Raw genomic sequence first — 23,142 nt, forward strand, 5'->3', positions numbered from 1 at the left:
CATAGGACAACTATTAGTCATGCACTGTACAAAGTTGGCATTTATGGAAGAGTGGCAAGAAGAAAGGCATTGTTAACAGAAAGCATAAGAAGTCCTGTTTGCAGTTTGCCACAAGCCATGTGGGGACACAGCAACCATGTGGAAGAAGGTGCTCTGGTCAGATGAGACCAAAATGGAACTTTTTGGCAAAAATGCAAAACGCTATGTGTGGCAGAAAACTAACACTGCACATCACTCTGAACACACCATCCCCACTGTCAAATATGGTGGTGGCAGCATCATGCTCGGGGGGTGCATCTCTTCAGCAGGGGCAAGGAAGCTGGTAAGAGTTGATGGGAAGATGGATGGAGCCAAATACAGGGCAAACTTGGAAGAAAACCTCTTGGAGACTGCAAAAGACTCGAGACTGGGGCGGAGGTTCACCTTCCAGCAGGACAATGACCCTAAACATAAAGCCAAGGCAACAATGGAATGGTTTAAAACAAAACATATCTATGTTTTAGAATGGCCCAGTCAAAGTCCAGATCTAAATCCAATCGAGAATCTGTGGCAAGATCTGAAAATTGCTGTTCACATACGCTGTCCATCTAATCTGACTGAGCTGGAGCTGTTTTGCAAAGAAGAATGGGCAAGGATTTCAGTCTCTAGATGTGCAAAGCAGGTAGAGACATACCCTAAAAGACTAGCAGCTGTAATTGCAGCAAAAGGTGGTTCTACAAAGTATTGACTCAGGGGGCCGAATACTTACGCACACCCCACTTTGCATTTATTTATTTGTTAAAAAATGTTTGGAATGATGTATGATTTTCGATCCACTTCTCACATGTACACCACATTGGCCTCAATTCACTAAGCTTTATCAAACACTTTATCAAATGTTTGATAATTTACCTCATGAGTAAAATATAATTTTGAATTCACTATGGTGTTACAGATTTATCAAATGTTTTATCGATAAAATGTTCAACAAATCTATAACACCTTAGTGAATTCAAAATTAGATTTTACTCATGAGGTAAATTATCAAACGTTTGATAAAGTGTTTGATAAATCTTAGTGAATTGAGGCCTTTGTATTGGTCTTTCACGAGGCATTCCAATAAAATTGATGCAAGTTTGTGGCAGTAATGTGACAAAATGTGGAAAACTTCAAGGGGGCCGAATACATTTGCAACCCACTGTAATTATGGGGTTGAGGTAGTGGTGGGTCCATTTGTTTTTGCATATATTTGTTTTCCATCATTAGGGAATACTATTGTGGTACCTGGCACCTTGTTGTTTTAAATGTTTTTAATTATTTATTGCAATTATGTGAAAACCAATAAAGCACTTGTGACATTTAGATACTTCATTGTGGTGCAGTCCTTTGGGGATTATACTGTTTTTGTTGGGTTCTAATATTGTGTGTATCCTCTTTCTGCACACTCTGTAGTTATTGGCATTATTAAATGAGCTTGTATACATACGGTCAGGGCCGGATTTCTGGAAAGGCCAGAAAGGCCACGGCCTAGGACGATAAAATCAGATAAGATAAGAAGGGCGGCATGACTTGGAGAGAGAAGAGGTCATATGTCAAAGTAAATCATCTCTTCTGGTCCCGCAGCGCAGCCAGGCAGCGCCCTGCTCTGCTGAATTCCAGAGTTCCCCAATACCTGCTTCTTTCTCACACACATTTCCTGATGTGTTACAACAATCAGGATCAATCATAACTGTCACCATTCCTCTGTATGATAGACATACAGATGAAGATGATGTGAGAAATGCCAGGGATTTACATTACAAAGCAGATAGAACTAAGTTACGCTGAGTTTTAATGTAGGCATTCCCAAACATCAGTGAGGTCTGCTAGTTTCTTCACCTCTTTTACAGCTGTGACACTGACCCAGCAGTTGTAAATTACTTTAACTAATCCTAATTTATGACTCTCTCTTTTTTTTTCCTAGCTAGCAGTGATTGCTTGTCTGATTCAGTTAACTCTTTCCTGGCTCATTTCTGTCCTTCATCTCCTACCATCTATGAGAACTGCTTGCTTCCCTTTCATTGCTAAATTGTGACTTTAAAGGACACCTGAGCTGTTACTACCTCTATTCTAGTGAGTATGGTTTGGCATCCTTCTGATTTTCTGTAGCAGTAGAGCAGTGTGCCATCTTAGCCATCAGCGAAAGCAGAAAGTTTTGAATCAGGATGATACCATTTAATTGCTTAAAAGAAAAAGAGTAAGCTTTCTGCTTATAATCTTTGTTCCCGTATACGGTCAATATGTTAGCGCACACCACCATATGTACATTCAGCATTCAAAAGAGATACATAGATTTTTCAGTAAATATAAATAAAAGTCATTCAGATGCTTTAAAGTGAAGCTGAACTCTTGCACAGGACAGAAGGAAAACAGAGAAATGCACCCTGTATGTATTTAGAGAGCCTGTCTAATTCCCCCTCCTCTGTGTTTAATCACACATTGTAATTTATCTGTGTCACCTGTGTTACACTCTGTCACCTGACTGCCACAACATCTAAGCTCATTTGAAAGCACATATGTCTGCTTCCATAAAAGCAGGAAGTAGACACATTGCATATTTATTGCAGTATGTGTATCAGCTGTAACAAAGAAATGTTTTTATTTAAAGGTTATGTTGTTGCATATCTTTTAGAGCAGAAAGGAAGTTCTGAGTGCAGGTCCACTCTAATTACCACAGAACATCCAAAGTGGGTCTTGACAGGATGTTTGCTACTTACCTGTTCATTGTTTTGGATGGGCTTCTCTCCATCGCACTGCCCTGCCACCTGTTTGTGGCTCTGACTGCAGCCAGTCGCACAGAGGACAAAGACGCAGTGCATGCTCTGGCCACTCGCGCTCCCTGTCACCTGTCTGTGGCTCCGACTGCAGCCAGCCGCACAGAGGACAAAGAAGCAGCACATGCTCTGGCCACTCACGCTCCCTGTCACCTGTTTGTGGCTCTGACTGCAGCCAGTCGCACAGAGGACAAAGACGCAGTGCATGCTCTGGCCACTCACGCTCCCTCTCACCTGTTTGTGGCTCTGACTGCAGCCAGCCGCACAGAGGACAAAGACGCAGTGCATGCTCTGGCCACTCGCGCTCCCTGTCACCTGTCTGTGGCTCCGACTGCAGCCAGCCACACAGAGGACAAAGAAGCAGCGCATGCTCTGGCCACTCACGCTCCCTGTCACTTGTTTGTGGCTCCGACTGCAGCCAGTCGCACAGAGGACAAAGAAGCAGCGCATGCTCTGGCCACTCGCGCTCCCTGTAATTTCTCGCTCCTGCCCATGGCCGGTACAGTGTTACGCATTCTTGACAAGTACCGGTCATACATCAGCGTCATTTCTCAAGTATGCATGCCCAGAACTCTATCGGCTGCTGTGCACATTCGGGCAGGAGCGCAAATTACAGGAATTATTCGTTGAATGGGGGGCAGAGCAGTACAACTGAAATTAGCCCATTCAAACCAATGATCGTCAGTCAGACTTTTTTTTTGGGGGGGGGGGGGGGGGGGGCACTTGGTGACAGCAGGCCTAGGGCACTGGAAAGTACAAATCCGGCCCTACATACGGTTGTTTACCGGTTCTGCCCATTTCTTTGTTAGTAGTACAGAAAAACCTTCTGTTCCCTAACAAAAATCCTCCCAGCCACCTCCTCCCCCATGCAGAGTAACGCAGGGATCAGTCCCTTCAGGCTGTACGCTCCCTTGCCGTCCTCCTGCACCGCCTGAATCCTCTGCTAATTCTTCTAGTCAGGGGCGCACTGCTCAGCCACGTACGCCCCATCATGCTCCCATTGCCGAAAGCGTTCTGCTTCAGGAAACGTTGAGGAGGGGGGAGGGGAAGGGGGCTGGGAGAGCGTTGTGCATGCTCTGACTGACTCCAACTGAAGGAATTTCTGTGCCGAATAATGGAGGATCCAGGCAGGGTGGGAGGATGGCAAGGAACAGCCAGAAGTAGGTATGCATTATGTTTTTCTATCCCCCCATGTCAGGTACACTTTAAAGGGAACCTTAACTGAGAGGGATATGGATGTTTCCTTTTAAACAATACCAGTTGCCTGGCTGTCCTGCTGATCTCTATGGCTGCAGTGGCGGGTGAATCACACCCCTGAAACAAGCATGCAGCTAATCTAGTCTGACTTCAGTCAGAGCACCTGATCTGCATGCTTGTTCAGGGGCTATGGCTGACAGTATTAGAGGCACAGGATCAGCAGGAGAGTCAGGCAACTGGTATTATTTTAAAAGGAAAAACCCATATCCTTCTCAGTTTAGTTTCCCTTTAAGGCATTGCTATAGCACCATGCTCACTGTGACATGGTCGCAAGCCTGGTTCCCAAGTGGTCAGTTTGGAAGCTGCTGTTGAGGCAGGGGAATACAAGATGGAACGCAGGGGTGGCTATGCACTTCCAATGCGTACTCTGCATAGGGGGACCCTGGATATACCAATGCAGATAAGCCAAATGCACCCCCCCACACACACACAAACACACACATTAACACACACACTAACATACACATACACCTTAACACACACACACTCATACACACACTAACTCACACACTAACATACTAATACACACTAACACACACACTAACATACACACACTAACACACACTAACACACACACACACACACACACGCACGCACACACGCACGCACGCACGCACACACGCACGCACGCACACACACACACACACACACACACACTAATACACACACTAACACACATACTAACATACACACACACACTAATACACACTAACACACACACTAACATACACACACACACACAAACTAATATACACACACACACACTAACATATACACACACACACACACACACTAATACACACTAACACACACACTAATATACACATGCACACACTAATACACACTAACGCACACATACACATACTTTTAGCCAAAAGGCATTGATTGTTGGCTGTTCTATGCAGTCGTCATTGCTGAAATTTTGCACTGGTCTCTATATATTTAAGCAAATGTCGTATATCATTTCATTGTTTATTCTGTATGTTCTTGTCCTTTGTGATTTCAATACAAAAATTAACACTAAACAGTTATATTTGAACTTTTATGTGAAGTTAGAAATGACAGCTAGAAAGTGGTTAGTTTCTTTGTGCAATCATTTTTTTTCCTCAAGTTTTTACTTTTATATATTATAATGTGATTATTTGTTTTAATTTAAAGAAATTATTTTGTCAAAACCCTGAAGAGAACCCATATTAAAAAATATATATATTTTTCAGAATATAAGATGATCCCGACCATTATCGCCTACCTCTTTTTTGTATCCCTTGTCCTTATTGTGTTTTTCTGTCCCCCTTGTGTCCTCCTGTGTCCCTGTATTCATACCCCATGTGTCTGCCTGTGTCCCCTGCCTATCCCCCTGTGACCCCTCTGTCTCCTTTGTCGCGTGTAATGAGACAAGCCACTTATAATTACATTGCACGGGTGGGTGGGGATGAGGAGCAGAGGACACAGGGGAGCAAACCGGGACAATACAAGGAGACGGCAGACCGGCGCTTTGTATCGATGGGCGTTCTTAATTCTGGACCTCCTGTATTTGGAGAATAAGATGCAGTGACTTTTTTCTGGAGGAGAAAAAGTTCATCTTATACTCCGAAAAACACGGTACTTACCTCAGTAGAGGGAAGCAGATGCTTCCTGATCCATCCATGAACCCTCTGCTCCTGCACAGGGTCCCTCTGATTCGACAAGAGCTTCTTGGATATGTTCTCCTGGTTGCTCTCCCCTCCATGCACAAGCACAGCCTAACTGCACAGGTGTGGCCATACTCATGCATGCACACAAAGGCCCGGGTCTTGGCCGGCAGCTGCCTAAGAGGGCACCTGAACATGAAAACGGGTTTCTACATATAAAAAAGGAGGCTGAAAATGGGGGGCAACACATGAGAAAGGGAAACTGATGCTCAAGGTGGCTGTTCATGAAAGAGGGGGCTACGGTACATGGATGATATACATGGAAGAGAGGGCGGCACATGGAATAGGAGGGGTGCTGCTGCACATGAAAGGGAAGCCACAGCATACTTGGCCTGGGGGCACACAAAGTATGAATCCGACCTTGTGCATTCGCAGTACAACCACACTCGCACAAGGAGTGGAGCACAGCCAAGAAGATGGTCCTAGTCAGCAACAGTGGGGCCGAAAGAGGGCTTGGGAAGCATCTGGACCATCTAGGCCTCTACTTATGTAACTAACTTTTTGTTTTTTAACTTATAGGTTTCCCGTAATGCTTCATTTGCTTCTTTAGAATTAAAGGGAACCTTAACTGAGAGGGATATGGATGTTTCCTTTTAACTTCAGCCTTTAGTCGTTTTTCACTTTATGCATCAGAGCAATTTTCACCTCCAATTCATTCTCTAATAACTTTATCACTAATTATCACAATTAATTGATCTATATCTTGTTTTTTTCCGCCACCAATTAGGCTTTCTTTGGGTGGTACATTCTGCTAAGAATTATTTTTTTCTAAATGCATTCGAACAGGAATATTAAAAAAATGGAAACAATTCATTATTTCTCAGTTTTAGGCCATTATAGTTTTTAAATAATACATGCTACCATAATTAAAACCTATGTATTTTATTTGTCCCATTTATTACACCATTTAAATTATGTCCCTATCACAATGTATGGCGCCAATATTTTATTTGGAAATAAAGGTGCATTTGTTTTGTTTTGCGTCAATCATTATTTACAAGTGTATAATTTAAAAAATATTAGTTGTATACGCTTTTCACATGCATATTAAAAAAAAGTTCAGTCTCTTAGGTAACTATGTATGTTTTGTTTTTTAAAATTGCAATTATTATTTTTTTTAGTTTAAACATTTATTTGGGTATTTTTTGGGTGTGGGAGGTAAACAGTTAATTTTAAATGTAATGTATTGTGTCTTTTTGTAATAATATGAATGTGCATGTACTTTTACTATTTGGCCACAAGATGGTCACAGTGATTTTTCTTTCTATCCTGTGAGCGAGCATGCTCGCCTACAGGTACTACAAAAAGGAGGGGCCTGATTCACAAAGCGGTGCTAACAGTTAGCACCCTGGTGAAAAGCCCTTTATCACGCCTAAACTCAGTTTAGGCATGATAAGTTTAGGGGTGATAAGTTTAGGTGTGATAAGTTTAGGCGTGATAAGTTTAGGTGTGATAAGTTTAGGCATGATAAGTTTAAGCACCAACTGTGTTAGCACCGCAATGCACAGCTGATCAAAAGTTTTGCGCTAGTAAAGTCTGGTGCACTTTCCATAGAGTTTAATGGCGCTGCTTTGCGTGCGGGACTTTGCACGCTATCTACACTTATCTAAACTTAGCATGCCTAAACTTATCACACCTAAACTTATCACGCCTAAACTTATCACGCCTAAACTGGCTTTTCACCAGCGTGGTGCAATGGTTATCACGCCTAAAGTCTCTAACTGGGTTAGCACCGCTTTGTGAATCGAGCCCGATGTGTTTTTTTTTTTAGAAAGACCGCGGCCACTAAAAAGAAGTCGTCGTTTTTTCTACCCGGGACTTAGATCAATGAATGGGAACAATGTTCACATTAATTGATCTCCGGGCTAGCAGGGGGCGGCACGGGGGCACCCGGGAGTGCGCAGCACCGCAGCAGCAGCCTTTTGGACTTGAAAGTCATGTCCAAAAGTCTAAAATGGTTAAACAATACCAGTTGCTTGGCAGTCTTGCTGATCTCTTTGGCTGCAGTAGTGGCTGAATCAAGCATACAGCTAATCCAGTCTGACTTCAGTCAGAGCACCTGATCTCCATGCTTGTTGAGGGGCTGTGGCTAAAAGTATTAGAGACACAGGAACAGCAGGAGAGTCAGGCAACTGGTATTATTTTAAAAGGAAAAATCCATATCCTTCTCAGTTTAGTTTCCCTTTAAGTAAGTCTCACCTTAGCATAGTTATTTGCATCTATCCTTAACATACTTATTTGCATCAGACCGCAAGAATATTGTCAGTTCTACCATGTTGACCTCATTAAAGGTTACATTAGAACAAAGTTGTGCAATGTTGGATAACAATAACATTAATTTAATTATGAAGAATAAATATACTTGTGTTTTCCTGTTGTATGAAACAGAAAATGAGATGTTGAGGTATTCTTGGTTATCATGTTGACCTCATTTTTGAACATGGCTGAAAGATCTATCCTGCACCTTAGACATGTCCTATGCTGTATGTAACTACATCAGTGGAACAAGAGATATAATAAAGACAATTTCTTCTCAGAAAGCTTTTCTTCGTGGATCACCAGGAGTCATCAGACAGAAGTTGCTGAAAACAGGTCAGTCTAAGCCGTAGATTTTTCCATGGTCTGCAACATCTTTAATCGAATCAAAGGGTCATCCTTTTGCCCAGATTACGTCTTTGATATTTCCGGTCTCTGTATTGTCATCTGAAGAGAAGAAACAAATGTCTTCACTTTGGGAGAAACAGCTGATTTACTTAAAGGGAACCTGCACCGAAAACAATTGTTTAAAATAAACAAACAATGTACCTGCAAATGAATATAATATACTTACCGCCCCAGCAGTTCCTCTTAAAGCTCACCATTTTCTTCTAACTATGATACCTTCCATTTCTGACTAGATCTGGTCGTACTTGTCATTTTTAAAATGGAGAATGGGGAATTCCATCGATCACAGTGGACAAACCGGACGTAGGAGAGCATAAAGAGATTGATGAGTAGACTATGTGGGAGGTAAGTATGTATGTGTGTGATTATTTTGACTTTTGTTTTTCAGTTCAGGAGTTCTTCAACCTCCTGAGCGGTATGGACGAGCTCAGTGGCGTTATACGGCAGAGCCCGCGCTGGCGCAGCCTCTTCCATCACCACCAGGCATCGCTATGGCGAGGATCGGGCCTGCGCATGACATCATGACATCAGACGTCATGTCCGATCGTTGCCATAGAGACGGCCCGAAGCTGAATGAAGATGTTACGGCTCTCGCGGGATCCCGGAGCGGTAAATATAGCCGGCGGTGATCGGGGGGCGGGACACAGCACCGGGGCAATCAGGAGACACATGTAGCTAGCCTAGTGCTAGCTACATGATTTAAAACAAGTTTTGAATGCCAGGGAGGTTATGTTTGGAGGGTAGTGGATAAAATTTTAGTTTTAGACTATTTTTGAATTTTTGCTAATTATTTGCAATTGCTTCTCTGTAGGTAATAATGTACGAAAACAGTGTTTTGTTTTTTGTTTGGACTCTTGTATTGTTATTGTTTCTCTGTGATGCCAAAAGTGACATTACTTCTGCCCTTTTCATTCTTTTTCCAACCCAGCTCAGTGTTAATATTCCCTCCCTAATGTGTAGTCCGTCATTCCGCTATGTAATTGGGTTGGTCATTTAGCGGTCTAGATGTGTGGACATACAGGTAGTGCGATTTGTCGGGTCGTGTGGTTTGTCGTGTAGGTCGTGTGCATGTTGGACTATGTGTACGCGACTAATGTCTCCTCCAGCAAACATCACCTAGACAGACTTATGTCACTGTCTAATTTACTCAAAGGGAGGATGGAAGGTGGGGAGTGGGGGTGTTGATTGTGCATTAAATAGTATGATTCGTAAAATAACAATTGATCATAAGATCAACTCCTGAGAATAAATCACCTAGACAGACTTATGTCACGGTCTAATTTACTCAAAGGGAGGATGGAAGGTGGGGAGTGGGGGTGTTGATTGTGCATTAAATAGTATGATTCGTAAAATAACAATTGATCATAAGATCAACTCCTGAGAATAAATTTGATCCTAGGTGCAATACTTTGCCAAATATATTGCCAAATAAATAAAACAAAAAGCCTTTATACCTCCTGAGCATTACACCGCTCAGGAGGGTTTGCAGTCTCTGTCATCTTGGTTACAGCGCCCCCTGTGATGACATTACAGGGGGCGCTGTTACCAATGTGAGGGACGCCGCGGGGAGGAAGTCGGAAGCACATGGAAGCTGTGCCTGCGGCGATCTGAAGACAGGTGAGTTTTTAAATGCCCGCTCTCCCCCCCCCCCGCGCCGCTCCGCCCAGTGCCCCCTCCTACACTGGGGAAAGCTGCCTATCTAATCTACTCTGGCGGAACCTACTTATCTAACCTATACTGAGGGAACCTACCTATCTAATGTATTATGGGGGACGTTGCCTATCTAACCTATACTGAGGGAACCTACCTATATAATCTATACTGGGGGATCCTACCTATCTAATCTACGCTGGGGGTAGCGACATATCTAACCTATACTGGGGAAACCTACCTATCTAACCTACACTGGGGGAACCTACCTATCTAACCTACACTGGGGGATGCTACCTATCTAACCTACACTGGGGGAACCTACCTATCTAACCTACACTGGGGGAAGGTGCCTATCTAACCTACACTGGGGGAAGCTGCCTATCTACAGCCCAGCAAAGGAGAGCCCTCAGCAAAGTAAACCCTCCAGCCTAGCAAAGCCTCCAGGTCCCAGCCCAGCAAAGCATACAGCCAAGCAAAGCCTAGTAAAGCCCACAGCCCAGCAAAGCCCCCAAAATGCCCCCAGCAAATTGCCCAGCCCAGCAAAGCCCCAGCAAGTCACCTAGCAAAGTCAGGCCGGCTCAACATCACCGCCAGCCAGGCCGGCAAAGCATCACCGTCAGCCAGGCCGGCACAGCATCACCACCATCCAGGCCAGCACAGTATCACCACCAGCCGAGTACAGCACACATGCCAGCCAGCCGAAGGCAAGACAGAAGCCAGGTGAGGGGCTTATATATGTGAAATACTACCTATTGAATATATTTAAGTTACGCCACTGCTATGTTCAAGTACATTTGGCGCCACCTATGACCACGCCCACTTTACACAGCATGGCAATGCCCATTTTACGCACCGACTCGTTCCCTCTTGGTGCCGAGGGGTGCCCCGGATCTCCCAGGAACCTAGAAACGCCCCTGACCCAGAGGATCCAGTTCAAACTCCTGACTCTAACATACAAAGCATTTCACGAGTTGTCCCCTCCATACATCTCCTCACTAATCTCTAGATATTGTCCCTCACGCAACCTTCGCTCCTCCCAAGAAATTCTCCTGACCTCTTAGCTGATCACCTCCTCTCATGCTCGCATCCAGGACTTTACACGAGCATCACCCCTCATCTGGAACTCTCTTCCACAGCCTGTACGTCATGCTCCAAACCTGGACATCTTCAAACGCACTCTTAAAACACACCTCTTCAGATAAGCTTATAACATTTTATAGCCCCTGTTTACTTATCTGTTCACAATGTAATCAGAGGCAAAGGCGCACTGCCTCATCCATTCCCCCACAAGTCTCCTTATCTAGTGTGTCCCCACTACCCTTTAGATTGTAAGCTCGCAAGGGCAGGGTCATCCTCCTAATGTTTACTGTTTTTGTTGCAATATTTGTGCTGCTTGAGACTGCTTGCTGTACATTTTTGGTTGTACTTATGTTCCCTGTTTCGTCTTATTGTGATTTGTAAAGGGCTGTGGAATATGTTGGCTCTATATAAATAAATAATAATACCTGTAGCTACCTACACGGGCAAGGGAAGTAAGGGAGAAGTGACATCAGGGCCAGGGTGGGGGTTTGTAGGTTCATGGAGGGTGAAGTCTAGTGTGCCAGGACACCTGTGCCTATATACTCCTGTAAAGTAATGTGTGTGTGTGTATATATATATCTATATATATATAATAGAGTAAGTGGCTCAACCTTCAAGCAAGAAGAAGAAGTAGCGCCCTGCCCCCAGGGCCGGTCCAAGCAAGAAGAAGGGGCTGGTCCAAGCAAGAAGAAGTAGTGTCATATCAAACCAAGGGCAAAGAGGGATAATTTGCATATTCAGTCGCAGTGCATTGTGGGTAACCACAAATGTTCACTTATAGCTGAATTATTGCAGATTTGCTTCTGTTTTAAGAAGGAAAATTACACCAAGCTTTGCTTTTTTAGTAGGAGGGCTTTTTGGTCTCTTTTATCCTCCTATATACATTCTTAGTAGTTTGGGTCACCCTGAGCTGCTTGGTTACTCTGTTGTACTGGTCCAAGCCCTATCTCATACAGCCTTATCAATCCCTGCTATGTACTGATAAGGACCAAATAGCTGAAATAGGCTGTCACATATGGGTTTGATATGGCTGTGTAAAACTTAGGGCTCTTTCACACTAGAGGCTGCGGTAGAAAAGGCTGAAAGTCAGCCTTTTGCTTAACGCCAATACATAGCGTTTTCAAAGCGTTTTCAAAGCCTTTTGAAAGAGTTTTACAGCCCATATGAAAACGTCCTTTTTTTTTTCTTCTATAAAAATAAGTGAACAAGATAGCTGTAAAACGCTTTGAAAAGGCTTTGAAAACGCTGAAGTTGGCGTTTTCCATTGACTATCATTGAAACGCCAACAGCCAACTTTGGCTGTTAACAGCCCTGAAAAAGCTCCTGGAAGCGTTGAAACACAACGCTTCAAAACGCCGAGTTAGATGTGAAAGGTAAAATGAAAGTCTATGGACTTTCTTTTACCTAGCAAAACGCCAACTTCAGCCGTGGCGTTAAAACGCCGAAAAATCCCTCTGGTGTGAAAGGGCCCTTAAAGCTATAGGCTTGCTTGACTTACCAAGGGTGAAAAGGAATAATTTGCATATTTAGTAGCAGTGCATTGTGGGTAATCACAAATGTTACCTTATAGCTGATTATTGCAGATTTTCTTCTGTTTTAGGAAGGCAAATTACACCAAGCTTTGATTTTTTTTTAGTATAGGGTCTTTTTGGTCCCTTTTATCCCCCTATACATTCCGAGTGGTTTGGGTCACCCTGAGCTGCTTGGTTACGCTGTTGTACTGGTCCAAGCCTTATCTCATACAGCCTTATCAATGCCTGCCATGTACTGATGAGGACCAAAAGTCTGAAACAGACTGTCACATGTGGGGTTGATATGGCTGTGTAAAATTTAAAGCTACAGGCTATTTGTGGGTAACCACAAATATTCACTTATAGCTGAATTATTGCAGATTTCCTTCTGTTTTAAAAAGGCTAATTACACCAATACAGTGTGCGGCATTGCAGGAAGTGACGACAGTGGAACGCACGATGGAATACGGAAGATGTCAGTCATTCCCGCCCGCTGCCTCTTACTAATAGTGGCGGCTGCTACTGTGCTTAAGCAGGAGGGGGAGCACACATGGGGGACCCAGGTGAGGGGGGGTTCCTGCTGAGCTTAAGCTGGAGGGGGAGCGCACATGGGGGACCCAGTTGAGGGGGGGTCCAACCCCCCTCCCCGCCGCTGTGCCCAATACCCCCTTCCTGCCCTCTACCTTCTTATGCGGCGTATGCTACGCCGCGGGTCGGCTAGTATATATCTATATATATATATATATGTATATATATATATATGTATATACATATATATATTAAGGAGAATAGTGGTAACAAGTAAAACGATAATCAAAATGTTTGAGAAAATCGATTTTAAAAATGCTTCAGAAAAATGTTTTTCCGAGTTTCAAAAACATTTTTCCTTTGCATTTTGTAAAATCATTTTTTTTTCAAAAATTATAGTTTTTTTTTGTTTTCTTTATTTCATGCGACTATTCCCACTAACATACATAGCACTTTGGATGAGGACAGCATGTATGTGGGCTTTGCTGTTGTAAGCTCGTGAGGGCAGGGCTCTCTCACGCTTTTGTGTCTTGGAATTTGTTACTCAGTTTTTAGCTTTCACACGGTTAGAGCGCGTTCACACTGCAGGCGTTTTCTCAATTTTTTCTCCCGTGGGCGCATTTTAAAAATGCCCCCTGAATGCTTGTGCAATGAATGTCTATGAGAAGGTTCATATCAGCGCGGGTCGTGCGCTGCGCGGCCAGCAAAGCGGTGCGTGGACCATTTTTGGGGCAATTCCGCCTCAATGAACGGTATAAGAGAAACGCAAAACACTAAAAAAAAACGCTTTGTGCAGCAATTGCGTTTTTAAGAATAAATACATTGTATTTATTATTTTCCGGGTCAAAGATTCCACTTCCTGACTTGCGTCAGGGAGTGAATTAAAAAAAACGCTCGGGAAAATCACGTTGAAATGCGCTTTTCACATAAATGAAGCGATTCCCCCCCACCCCCGAGCGCCGGGAGAAAAAAAAAACTCCTCCAAAAACGACCTACACAAACGTCCACGCGAGCGGAACACAATGTAACCAGGGCCTTATACATTCTATTCATGTTACATCTGTCATTGTAATCAACAGTTCTGTATTTTGTACCAGTGTCTATATTTGATGTATATCGTCTGTATCATTATGTATCCCTTGTTTGTTTTCCTACTTTGTACAGCGCCACGGAATATGTTAGCGCTTTATAAATCAATAATAATAATTAACCACTAAGGTCGGCGCAGGATTACGCAAAATTACAAATCGATTACATTAAATCAATTGAATTTCCAAATCTTAGTTACGTATGGCTGCAATTGCAAAAATTTCCTTGAAATTTTGCATAATCGCAATTAGCAGATTACAATCATCACTACTGACTACTTTACATTGTGTCAGTATCACATCCTCGGTGCTGTCCCAAATAAAATATATAATATGTACAAACATGTGAGAGTTGTACTCGCTTTTGTGAGATACTGTATATTATTGAGGATCAAAACTCACTACACTATAGTGTTCAGTACAGTGGGCGGCATTGCAGGAAGTGATGCGAGCGGTGGAACGTAGTGCTGGATCAAGGAAATAGGTGAGTCATTGCTTACCCCGCTGCCTGGAGGGGGAGCCCCTCTGCTGTGTCCGCTGCTCCCCCTTCCTGTTACCCCCTCCAGCTCGGGGACCTCCCAACCATGGCCAGGTGGGCACCGCCCTCCCCCCTTCCACTGCCATCTTGTGCAGTGTAACCAGTTATCACCATCCATCTATGACACTAGCATACTGTTATCCTTCACTCCTAGCTCAGAATCCCTCTGTTCAAACACCTTACTGCAGGTCCATACATATGGGAAAATCTTACAACATGTTAAGTTCGGACTGGGCTATAAAAAGTACCTTAGCTGCTGTGTTTATATTTTCAAGTGCTGGTTTAAACGTCTCTGCTCTTGATGGAAAGCTGTTCTTTGATGAGTCTGTTTGAAAGAAAGAAAAATGTATATTGAATCTTTCATGAAATTTAGTTTTTAGTACTTTGTTGTTTAGCTTAGTTTTGTTTAGTTTGTCTATGAAGCGGGAGGTTCTGCAATGTAACATTCTAATGACATTCATTTTTTCAGGTCCTTTCTCAGTCTAGGTTATTCTGGTCATGTGACTGGTGCTGCTTGCTTATGACTGGTGAAATATTGACCAGTCAGAGCTCAGCAACTCTGTTGACTGTCATGGAATTTAAAAACAGAGATAAAGACCAGACCCTTAGGGCTCTTTCACATTTGGACGTTGTGTTTTAGGGGACATTAAGGTCGCTTAACGTGCCCCTAACACAACACATGGTGATGGTATTAGAAGGACGCTACATAGAGCCGCGTTGAGCGGCTCTTGGTGTGCCTTTTTTGTCCTACAGATTGCGGACTCCACATCACGTGGTCCCCGCCAGCCAATCAGCGGCCGCTCCAGGAAGTGAACACTGCAGTGCAGTGAATAATAATTAGCCATGTGGCTGGCCGCAATAGCGGACTCTCCCCTCCTCCTCTCCTGCACAAAACAATAAAAAAAAACAAATTACTGAGCATGTGCAAACAGTCTAACGCGGCTAAATCCGCTTAGTACGCACAGCATGCTGCACCTTCATACAACGTCCAGCGTTACATTATAATGCAACATGGGCACTGAGAACAGCCCATTGATTTTTCATTACTGTGAGTTGGGCTGCGTTATAGGCTGCTGTAACGTCAGCCTGTAACGTCCCACTGTGAAAGCAGACTTAAAACTCAGACCAATCAAAGTGTTGCATTTATACCTACCAGTGGCTTCCTCCAGCCCCCTGTGGGCTCCCTCCCTGCCCTCCCGGGCTGCCTTGGTCCACCACTTGTCAGCCCAGTCTCTTACTTTAGTCACCCTGATGGGATGTGTTTGTGGCCCAGCCGTGCATGTACAGCACAACTGGGCTGGCTGAAGGAAGTGATTAGGCCAGCCAATGGAGGATGAGAGCAGCCTGGGAGGACGGCAAGGGAGCCTACAGTCCACAGGGGGCAGGAGGAAGCTCTAGGTATGTATACAGCACTTTGATTAGTCTCAGGTACACATTAAAGAGGACCCAAACTAAAAAATAAATAATACCATTGTTCAACATCTTTGATACATTGGTTGCTGAACCAAATTCAGCCTACCACTATCTTTAAAAACGGAAATTGCACTAAAATGCATAAAAAAAACTTAAAGGATACCCGAAGTGACATGTGACATGATGAGATAGACATGGGTATGTACAGTGCCTAGCAAATAAATAACTATGCTGTGTTCCTTTTTTTCTTTCTCTGCATAAAAGAGTTAAATATCAGGTATGTAAGTGGCTGACTCAGGCCTGACTCAGACAGGAAGTGACTACAGTGTGACCCTTACTGATAAGAAATTCCAACTATAAAACATTTTCCTAGCAGAAAATGGCTTCTGAGAGCAGGAAAGGGATAAAAAGTGTCAATAGTTCATAGATTTTAGCTCTGGCATACTTCAATGAATGTGTCATTGAGCAAAAACAATAAAACAGTTAAAACTTAAAAAGTATATTTAAACATAAAATAAAACTGTGGAATATCTTAAAAAGTCATTTTTAGGAGAAGGAAGGTAGATACAATTGTTTATTTCATTAGTTTATTTTTGCTTCGGGTGTCCTTTAAACACAAATAACATAAAAGCAAAAGCATCGAAAAAAGCAAACTCATGCAATTTTCTGTTACTCCATGGCTAACCTTAGCCACTCCCCACCCCCACAGCTAACCTTTAAACTCCCCCCCCCCCCCCTCCCCTTGCACCAATCTGACGAAGAATCTGGGGTAAAATGGCAATTAGAGTTGCCTTGAACCTCTGATTTTTGGTTTGCGAACCTCGAATGCGAACTTTCGCAAAAAGTTTGGGTCGCGCGAACCTTTGCGAACCGCAATAGACTTCAATGGGGATGCGAACTTTTAAAACTAGAAACACTTACTGTATGCTGGCCAGAACAGGCATGGAAAAGATGTTTCAAGGGGTCTAACACATGGAGGGGGGCATGGCGGAGTGGGATACATGCCAAAAGTCCTGGGGAAAAATCTGGATTTGACGCAAAGCAGCGCTTTAAGGGCAGAAATCACATTGCATGCTAAATTGCAGGCCTAAAGTGCTTTAAAACATCTTGCATGTGTATACATCAATCAGGGAGTGTAATTAGAGTACTGCTTCACACTGACACACCAAACTCACTGTGTAACGCACCGCACACAGCTGTTTGTGTAGTGATGGCCGAGCTGGACTGGTGCGCACGATGGCGAGAGTGCAGGCCATGGCGGTTTTCAAGTCCATATGGTCACCGGGCTGAGGTAGCTCAATGACATAATAATGTCAGTGCATACCTGTTACCTGCACCTGTGTAACTGAACATTGTTGTACCAGCAGTCACTGCAACCTGCTCAGTGAACCTATGTAACCGCACATTGTTGTACCAGCAGTCACTGCAACCTGTTCACTGCAACTGTGTAACCGCACATTGTTGTACCAGCAGTCACTGCAACCTGTTCACTGCACCTGTGTAATCGTACATTGCATTAGTCCAGTCAGTGCATAACTTTCACTTCATCCCCCCCAATATGGACAAAACAAGAGGCAGAGCCAGAGGCAGGACACCTGGCAGGTCTATTCGAGGTCTCGCTATCGTGATTTCGTGTGGCCCTCGACCAAAGTACAGTGTTCAGAAGAAGGCAAGTGCCATCAACCCCCAATATTGTTTGAATATGCTTTAGTCCTTGTTTTTAAAGAGACACTGAAGCAAGACTAAATCTCACTTCAGTGCTTATATTTAGCAGGGGCATGTGCCACTATCCCGCGGCTAAACGGGGGTCCCTTACCCCCCAAATCCCCCCCCCCCTGCAAAAATCTACAACCAACTTGGTCGTAGATTTTGCTGCTCCTAGAGGCAGGGCTAACGGCTGCAGCCCTGCCTCTCAGCGCCGTCTATCAGCGGTGCATCGCCGCCTCTCCCGGAGCGAAGGAAAACTGAGAGGGGCGGGGGAGAGGCGGAGATACGCGCTGACAGACGCGCGTGAGGCAGGGCTGCGGCCATTAGCCCTGCCTCAATACGGAAGTGATTCCCCCGCTGCACGGAGGGGATTTGTGAGGTAAGGGACCCCCGTTTAGCCGCGGGATAGCGGAATTTTAGCAGGGGCACACATGCCCCTGCTGAATATAAGCACTGAAGCGAGATTTATTATCGCTTCAGTGTCTCTATAAGCAGGGATCGTTTTTTTTTTTTTTTAAATCTTCCAGTATTTTTTACGCCTATTATGTATGCAAGTATAAAGTAAGTTTTTTTAGGGTGTAATAATAGGATCCTATACCTGCCTGTCAGTATTATATATTTCACCTACCTCCTTCATTGTCATCTATGTGCTCATACAGGTTGGTGATCCCGCGGTCTGCATGCCAAACACTGTTGTCCTCTTCATACCAGTTTTCTTGCCCATCAGCGGCAAAAGGTTCCCTGTTAGCAGAAAATATGTTGAAAGTTGCAATTAAAGAGGAACCATAAGGACATATAGTCAGGGCCGGATTTGTACTATTTACCGCCCATGGCCGACTATTACCAGCCGCCCGACCGAAACCGTATCCTACCACCTCTCTCCACACACACCCAAACTTTTTGGGCTGATGGTGTCCACTATTGCGGCTAGTGCCGAGGTCTCTATGGCAACAAGAAGTGAATCAATCACGTCACACGGGGGAACTGGTCAATCAAGCGATCTACTACAGGTGATGGGCGTGGTGGGAGCCGTCCACCACACACACGTAGTCAAAAGTGGCTCACAATTGGACATTGGGTGGGGTCAGCAACACGTAAAAGTGAGTCCTGTACCCACTGCTGTCTCCAGGGTAATGCTGGGAATACACGGTTCGTTTTTGCCTTCGTTTAAACCTTCGATTCGTTCGGTAAACGAATCGAGTGTTGAAAACGTATGTGAAAATAGTCATAATCTCATTATAGTTTCGATTAATAGACCCCAAAAACGAACGACTAGTGATCGAACATGTTTGATATTATCTCTCTTTATCCATCTAATCGAGCCATTGGTAGGCTTGATGGCTGTTCAGATCGATTATATATTCGTTTATGCTAGTCCGTCCCTGTAAAAAGGGATTTTCGTTTCGTTTCTTTGCAGCCTTCGATCATTGGAAAAACGAAACCATCAGAATCGAAAAAAAAAACGAAACCGTGGGTGGTGATATTAACCGTATGACCGATTATTTCGGGATCGAAAAGGACAAAAGGCACAATCGAAACGAAGGTTTAAACGAAGGCAAAAACGAACCGTGTATTCCCAGCATAACAGTGCTGGCCAATCAATAATTAAGAAATGGGTACTGTGAGAGGCTGCCTTCTGTATTCTGTACTATTTGCAGGTGCTGCCCCTGGTCCTTTCATCCCCCACGCCAAGTGTGTGAGACCCGGCCTTCTGTAACTGCCTGGAGCTGCTGCCATGTCATTGGACAAGGTCTGGCTTTTTGCTAGTCACACGCTGTTCACAAACGTTTGGTTAACGGACTGCAGCTGCCTGTAGCACAGCACAGGCAGATGCCAGCTGGTACTAATAGTGCAGTTATCCTGACCCCTTTCATTTGTTTGGACACTTGCAAATAATGCCCACTGTCTGCAGGCCGCCCCTTGTTTATCTGGTGCCCTAGGCCATGGTCTATGTGGCCTTGCCAGAAATCCGGCCATGCATATAGTATATTGTAATACATTATTCAGGATTCCCATTTTTACACTAATAATTCTGGTTTCAGCATTAGAAAAGCTAACTATATCTATACATTGCAGTATATTGGTTTAAAACCCCACCCTCCCATTGATGTTTAGCCTAGGCTATGATGTGAGTCTCCTGCCCCAGTGCACTCTGGGAGACCGGATGTTGTTTCTGTTCACATCACAACAAGCAAACATTCCATGATGCACCTTGCCACCAGTAAAGATACCGACAACGCTGATACATTGAAGATTGTAAATCAGAGTAAGGAAACATTTTACAGTGGGAAAACATTGAATAAAGAGTTGATAAAATATTATTTTAGAAAATAAGCAATGTTATTCATTAAGTTATAATCAATAAAGTTTATCTTTAAACTGACAGAAAATTGGAGGCCACACTGAGCTAACCACCCTGACTTTGGCTTATGATATTAACGTAACTTTTCCAAACTGTCACTAGGTCACTATGGGTCTGCATACATTACAAACTGGAAGTTTATTAAAGGACACCAAAGTGAGAAGTTTATGGAGGCTGCCATATGTATTTCCTTTTAAGCAATATCAGTTGCCTGGCAGCCCTGCTAGTCTATTTAGCAGCAGTAGTGTTCATTTCAATTCACAGCAGAAACAAGCATGCAGCTAATCTTGTCAGATCTGACAATAATGTCAGAAACACCTGATCTGCTGCATGCTTGTTCAGGGCCTATGGGTAAAAGTATTATTAGAGGCAGAGGATCAGCAGGACAGCCAGGCAGCTGGTATTGCTTATAGAGAAAACGCCCCTGGGGGTACTCACCTCGGTAGGGTGAATCCTCTGGATCCTATTGAGGCTTCCCCTTCCTCCTCCGTCCCACGGCAGTCTTGCTCTGGCCCACGGAAAGCACAGCCAATAATTTGTCAGGCTGTGCAATATTTACCTTCCCTGTTCCAACGGGGGCGCTGTTGCTGCTCTCTGCTCGGAAATAGGCGGAAATAGCCAATCTCAGTTGGGTCCGCTCTACTGTGCAGGTGTAGGAGACTTGCGCCTGCGCAGTAGAGTGGACCCGTCTGGGATCAGCTATTTCGGAGCCGAGAGCTGCTACTGCACCTGCGCTGGAGCCGGGAAGGTAAATATTTACGTGCCAGCCGTTCCTGGACCTGCAGCGAGACCGCCATGGGACGGAGAAGAACTGGGGAAGCCAATAGGATCCAGAGGCTTCTCCCTACTGAAGTAAGTACCCCCAGGGGCATTTTTCTTAGTACAGATCCTTTTAAAAGGAAATAAATATGGCAGCCACCATATCCCTCTCGCTTCAGATGTATTTTCTGAAAGCAAGGATCATAGAAAATTAAAATATAATATAAACAATTTATTATATTCCATGATCAGTGTGTAAAAATATATTAAAATCTTTACTGACTCTTAAAAAATAGTAAAATGCCAATTTTTCCCTCTAGAAGCAAAATATAAAACTGTGCTGGTTAACACACACACGGTACACACACACACACTGTACACACACTCACACTGTACACACACACACACATGGTACACACACACACACACACGGTACACACACACACACACACACACACACACACACACACACGGTACACACACACACACGGTACACACACACACACTGTACACACACACACACACACACACACATACACACACACACACACACACACACACACACACGGTACACACACACACACACGGTACACACACACACACACACACATATACACACACACACACGGTACACACACACACACACACACACACGGTACACACACACACACAGTACACACACACACACACGGTACACACACACGGTACACACACACGGTACACACACACACACACACACGGTACACACACACACACGGTACACACACACACACACACGGTACACACACACACACACACACGGTACACACACACACACACACACACACACACACATGGTACACACACACGGTACACACACACACACATACACACACACACACACACACACACACGGTACACACACACACACACACGGTACACACACACACACGGTACACACACACACACACACACACACACGGTACACACACACACACACACACACACACACGGTACACACACACACACGGTATACACACACACACACACACGGTACACACACGGTACACACACACACACACACACACACACACACACACACACACACACACACACACACACGGTACACACACACGGTACACACACACACACACGGTACACACACACACGGTACACACACACACACACACACACGGTACACACACACACACGGTACACACACACACGGTACACACACACACACACACACACACACACACGGTACACACACTCACACACACACACACACATTAATCAATTAAGAAAAATATTATTTATCTGACTTTAGACACACTAGCACAATTAGCACAAGCACAATACTCACAGTTTTTTGCCTTTCTTGCTTTTGCACATGAAGAAGACTATAATGCAAATCACAAGAAGCAGGACAGCCATGGCGGCTCCAATCCCTCCATATAAGGCAGATTTCAGCACGGGTCCTGAGCAGTCAGACTGCATGTAGATATATAGATCGGTCTGAGGACAGCTGTACCAACACAAAATGGGGAAAACCAATCAAGATCCTGGTTATGTTCAAGACAGGGGTAAAATGTTTCTTAAAGTGGAATAAACCTCTGACATAACATTCAATAAGAATGTGTTTTCCGACTTTCGCTACCCTTGCAATTATCATATTTGATTTTGTGCACAAGTAATATTGCCTGTTTACAAATTACAAATTCCCAAAGTACAGTTTATTTGCTCTGAAAGCTGCCATTGCATTGCATTAATAGATTGATATTAATATATAAATACAGAAGCTATCTGGTGATAATTTCTCATCTGTCTCTGCTTGTCAGCTCAGAGCAGTTGTGCTTCTGCACGTGACTGGCTGTAACTAACTGCATCAACTGAGGAATGTAAACAAAAGATAATGCTATCACCTTTCCGGATGCAGATCACAAGCTGAAGGAGCTTTCCACTGCAGAATGAAGTGCTGTCTTTAAATTGTTTGAATGCTGTTCTGCTACAATTTTTTGTGGTAGTAGGTTTAGGGCTGTAAATAATCTTTTAGAGCAAAAAAGAAATGCTGAATTTTAGACCAGGTGTCCATACATCTAGCAAGACCGATCTCTCTTTGG

The sequence above is a fragment of the Hyperolius riggenbachi genome, chromosome 3 (genome assembly GCF_040937935.1).
Source record: "Hyperolius riggenbachi isolate aHypRig1 chromosome 3, aHypRig1.pri, whole genome shotgun sequence".
In the NCBI taxonomy this organism is placed as follows: domain Eukaryota; kingdom Metazoa; phylum Chordata; class Amphibia; order Anura; family Hyperoliidae; genus Hyperolius; species Hyperolius riggenbachi.